Raw genomic sequence first — 5,982 nt, 5'->3', positions numbered from 1 at the left:
CATATAAAAGTTCACAAAATGAGTTTAATTTATTCTAAAAGTGACCGGTACATTAATTGCAAATACCAGAGATAATTGGTTCAAAATATGAGAACCACTTATGCATGAACAGCCTTCATTTAGAGATAGGAAGCCAAAAGTAGCAACTGTTAAAGCAAATTGTCACCTTATAGAAGTCGCCTTATTTAATTTTAAGCTGCACATTCCTTTAGAAAAGTCTTCAACTGACACTATGAAAAGATTCATGTCTTTTAAATGCCTAGCGTAAGGCTTTAAATTGTTGTATACGTGAATAATTTTGTGAAGTTCAAAATAATTATATATGACTCTCCATAATTAAAATAAAAATTTTAAATTAAAAAAGGCAATTAAAGCTGGAGTAAAATGATCTCTGTTAAAATCATAAAATCATCATTGCTCTAATTATTAGCACAATCCATTTTTAATCTATGACATTTATAAAGCAAGAGATTTTACTTATCCGGTCTTATTAGCATAATAATCATTTCACTTTACATGACTTTAACAATAAATTACTTACCTTATATTTAAGTTTTGCCCAGACAAACAGAATTAAATATGTATTGAACTTAGAGGTTAAAGCCCCTTCATTAATTCTATTATTGTTTTTCACAAGCCAAATTCTCCATTTGAGTACCTCTTGACTTCATAGCATTGATTCTAATCATTTTCTAGTAATGAACCCAGACTGACATGAGCTAATGCCTAGGGGCATTTTCACTTGTAAAAAACTTTAACCCTTAGCTCTTTTCACTTCATTAGCATAATCACATGCATAGATCTTCTTCCTACATTTGGTATGTGCGTGTTTTTCCGCGTTAAACTTCAATTTTACTATCATGTAAGTAGCTCTTTCTTGATTTTCTTTTTTTCTACATATTTTTTCATTACCTGCCCTTAGATCTACACTTCCTGCCCCTGAAGTTTCTTTCTTGTATATGGTCTTCTGCCTCTGCTCATATGGATGGTCATTACTTAGAAGAGATGGTTAATATTTCAGTGAACTTTTTGAGCAAGTCACTATTCAGAAGTATTCTCAAACAAATTTTCCTAGTTTACTCAGTCCCATTCTCTAAGAGTTCTAGACTGTAACCTTGGGAGTGGAGCATGAACTCTCCCTTTTATTCTGCACTTTCTCCACAATATATTTTAAATTATTACACTCAGGTTGATATAAGAGCTGTTTTAATACAATGCAAGGATTCTTGAAATGCAAATTATATGGGGTTAAGTACCAAATAGTCAACTTTCTCCCTTGAAATGTGCACTTGGCTTCTTTTGTTAGTCACCCTTCTTCACTTACAGACCAATAGGGAGTTCACTCTTTTGACAATTGTTCTTTGAAACAAGAAGTGTATTTCTTGTTGGTTCTATCTGTTTTTCCCCAATAGTTATTTATCTTTATCTCAGACTCAGAACTTTTTTTTTTTTATTTACCTCTCCTACTCTTACAAACTAAATTAAATTCCACAAGCTGCACTTTTCTTCAAGGATTGAGTTTGATTAGCACAGCATACTCTCTTGTACTTCTTTAGGACTTTCCTTTTCTCCAGACTGGGTTCTTGTTCTCAGGCCTAGAGCCATATGATCCCAACTGATTTCCTTACCCATCGATCTTTCTGCTGTTGGTCAGTCTATCACATCAATTTCCTCACAACCTTTATTGTTCCACTCATGCTTTGGAAAAGCGTAAGTATCTATACTGCACTGAGGTGCTATATATTGCATTTTAATACCTTTTCAGAAAAATGCAACTGGTTATATTATTGCTATTAATTTAACTCTTGCTTAAAATCCTCCATGGACCTCCCCCCATATTTAGAATAAAATGGTAACTCCTCCTCAGGGCCTCTTTGCTCTGCATGATTTGGACACTGCTTACATCTCCATAGTCATTTCTTAATGCTAATTCCCACCTCCTGGCCTCCAACTTGGAGAGGTCCTAGAAGTCACTGAGTGTTTCTCTGACTTATCTGCTATGTTTTCTTCAGAATATTTGCCTAGCTGTTTTTGGTTTATCTATCATTTTCAGCTAAAATATGACCTCCCTAGAGAACTTTTCCTGACCACTCTATCTAAAATACAGCCACATTTTTTGCCTACCACATCACCCTTTCATTTGCTTTACAAAATTTATAATTTCTTTTTTTTCTTAGTTACTTATTTACTGAAATCCCACCACCACCACCACCAGTAGAATATAAGCTCCATGAAGGCAGTGACCACATCTGCCTTATTCACTGTTGTATCCTTGGCATTTGGTATTGTATCTGGTCCATAGCCGAAATTCATTAAATATTTATTAGATATATGAACAAATAAATGAATATGTATAAACCATGTTAATACAAGGCATTTATATTTGCAAGATGATACGTATTAAATCCCATGCCCAAAAATAAGTAATGTGGACCTCTTCAAGCAATAAGAATACTCCAGAATCTGCTTGGAATTTAGTAGAAATGTACATCAAATCAGCAAGTTTTAATAACCTAACTTTTTACAGGCTACAATTTCTGAATGTCCAAATATTCTAAAATCTTACTTATTTTCTTCCTTTTGGTGTCTTTCAAGCCTAATTTAAATGGAGGGATTAGAAATCAAAGTACCTGGTGTTTCCAGGCAATTGAATAACAGAATTTCGTAGATTGTAAACTCATTCATGAGACTCTGAGCTCCCTGAGGGCTCATCTCACCAAATCTCTGAAACCCTTTTAGTGCCTATAAGATATTCTCTTTGGGAATACACAGCAATTGCTTGCAGACAGTGATGATAAATAGTTACACAAATTCACTTTGGGGTCTAGACTATTTACAAATGTTAGAATTCACAAAATAACTGTGGATACTTGATTTTTCCAGATTGGAAAAATGGACTTCACATTAAATACCCATTTGCTCAACACTTCAGGAGCAATGAATGCAAAGGCTCTAGGGTTACTGCTTTGTGAAGCACAGTCATGCTGATGGGTTGGAGGAAACTGTTTAAACAGTAATGTGCAAGGCACGTGTTCCGGTTTACTAATGCTGCTGTTTTGCAAAACACCAGAAATGGATTGGCTTTTATAAAGGAGGTGTACTAGTTTGGATGTATTATGTCCCTGAAAATACCATTATCTTTGATGCAGTCTTGTGTGGGCAGGAAATGTATTGGTCTTGATTGGGTTGGAGACTTTTGATTGGGTGTTTCCGTGGAAATGTGATCACTCAAATGTGGGCGAGATCTTTCACTGAATAATTTCCATGGAGGTGTGGCCCCAACCATTCAGCATGGGCCTTGATTAGTTTACTGGAGCAGTATATGGTCTCAGACAGAAGGAGCGAGCTTACTACAGCCAAGAGGGACACTTTGAAGAATGCACAGAAGCTGACAGAGGAACTGCAGTTTATAGAAGCATTTTGGAGACAGCCTTTGAAAGCAGAGTTTTGCTCCAGAGAAGCTAAGAGAGGACAAACGCCCCAAGAGCAACTGTGAGTGACATTTTGGAGAGAAGCTGAAGCCTAGAGAGGAACATCCTGGGAGAAAGCCATTTTGAAATCAGAACTCCAGAGCAGACACCAGCCACATGCCTTCCCAGCTAACAGAGGTTTTCTGGACACTGTTGGCCATCCTCCAGTGAAGGTACCCAATTGCTGATGTGTTACCTTGGACACTTTATAAAAGCCAATCCATTTCTGGTGTTTTGAGAAAAGGCAGCACTAGCAAACTGGAACAGGGGTTTATTTGGTTACAAAGTTACAGTCTTAAAGCCATCAAGTGTCCAAGGTAAGGTATCAACAATAGGGTAACTTCACTGGAGAATGGCCATTGGCATCTGGAAAACCTCTATTAGCTGGAAAGGCACATGGCTGGCATCTGGTTGCTCCCAGGTTGCATTTCAAAATGGCGTTCTCCAAAATGTCAGCATTAGCTTTCAATGGCCATCTTCAAATGTTCTCTAAGCTGCAGCAAGCATCTGGGCCTCTGTGGCTCTTTTTAAAGTACTCCAGTAAATCAATCAAGACACACCCTAAATGGGTGGGACTACACCTCCATGGAAATAATCCAATCAAAGATATTACCCACAGTTGATTGGGTTGCATCTCCATGGAAACAACACAATCCAAATGTTCCAACCTAATCAAGACTAAATACCTCTGCCCCCACAAGATTGCATCAAAGAACATGACATTTTGGGGGATATAATATATCCAAACCAGCACAGCACGCAAGAGCCTGATCATTCTTAAGGGAAGACCCACCTAAAGGCTTAACTTAGTGGGTAGAAATGATTCAGAATCCCAGGGAGATCAAGTCCACTCAGAGGCAAACATGGTGAGAGACTCTGGGATTCTATATGATAACAGGAGCTTTAAATGAGATAAAACATCACCTAAAGAGACCAGGTAACTAGTAATATTTTTCTTATATCAGTTTGAGAGAAAATACCTTAGAAGTTTAGCTTGGAATCAATAAACTCTCTGGATTTTGATTATAGATTAAGAAATATAAACCTTTGCTATCAACTTGAAACCATTCCTATGAAACCTTTACATTTTCTGTCTTAACATTTTGGTGAACTAGCAGGAGGAGTGCAGATCTTTGGGTCACTTTTCTCTTAGGTAGTAAGTCCTGGAAAAATGTTCCTTGAGAGTTAGGTATCATGATTCTCGAGTAAGAATCTCTCAATGTGATTTTGGTTAAGCAGACCAAAGACTGCCTAGCAAGTTATTAGGCAAGAACATTCTAGTGAAACAAGAACATTTTATCACGAAAGGTTTGTCAGGTGCCTAAGGCAGGTAACAGAAGTAAAGGCCGTCACTTATGAGATGCCCTGGATGGATATCATCGTGAGGACTACTGCCCTCAGATGAGAGTATCAGATAACTGAGAGACGAAAGGGGAAACATTTTCTTATCATTCAAAGATTCCCCATGAAGTATTAATGACCTTCAATTTGAAGGTTGATAATTATGGACACTAAGAAGTATGCTCTGTAGGCCCAGACTAAGCTAAACCTACATGAAGCTGTCAGACCCCATGCAGACCTGATCACTGCAACAGTGCCTGACATAAGAGACAGGGGGCAAGAAGGATCTGTGGCAGAGTAGCAGAGATATCCAATACACTTCCCAAGCAACATATAGATTCTTAGCAACTTGGTTTACAAAAAGGACCCCCCTCAAGATGCTGACATATATTTTATACATATATACACACCTGTATAATGTGTATGTGTGTGTGTGTGTGTGTATGTGTGTATATATAAACACAACATTTATATATTCCTTAATGTTATGTGAATAATGTGGATTTGACTACAACTTTGAAATCTCAAAATAGAAGTTTGGTTTTTCTGTTTTTCTGTTTGTTTTTTTTTTGTTTGTTTGTTATTAAAAATATAACCAGACAACACAACAGCTGGTCTTGGGAGAAGTTTCAAGAATGAGGAAGAAGTCCTAAACACAAATAACTGAAAGACTGATAAAATTGTATGTGTTTTCTACTTAGAGTTCTATGGAAACAAATTTTGAAATCTAGAAGAAAAAGACAATTCTCTTGCAATATATAAACTGACAAAATTGACACTTGATGAAGTGGAAAACCAAGATGTTTTCAGAAAGATGATTAAAAATATTCTGTTGGATAAAACGATAGGTGACTCATAGCTGAGTTTTATCTAATTTCTAAACAGCAGATACTTCCACACTTACTTAAGATAGTCTAGACTATAGAAAGAGATAGAAATTTCCCCAATTTCTTGTGAAGCCAGCATAACTTGTAATTTCTTAACTTAAGAGAAAGTTATGAAATCTTATTAAAAGAAATAAAACATGAAAACCAATCTGAAAAAAGTCAAAGGATACATAAATTATGTACTTGGATGAAAGGGTACAAATTTTCCCCCAAAAAATATATTGAATTAATAGAATTTTATTTTAATGTGATTCCAAAATTATAAATTGTTTATCTAGAATTTT

This window comes from Choloepus didactylus, chromosome 3 (assembly GCF_015220235.1).
Source record: "Choloepus didactylus isolate mChoDid1 chromosome 3, mChoDid1.pri, whole genome shotgun sequence".
In the NCBI taxonomy this organism is placed as follows: Eukaryota; Metazoa; Chordata; class Mammalia; order Pilosa; family Megalonychidae; genus Choloepus; species Choloepus didactylus.
Note: the sequence above shows the minus strand (reverse complement) of the source record.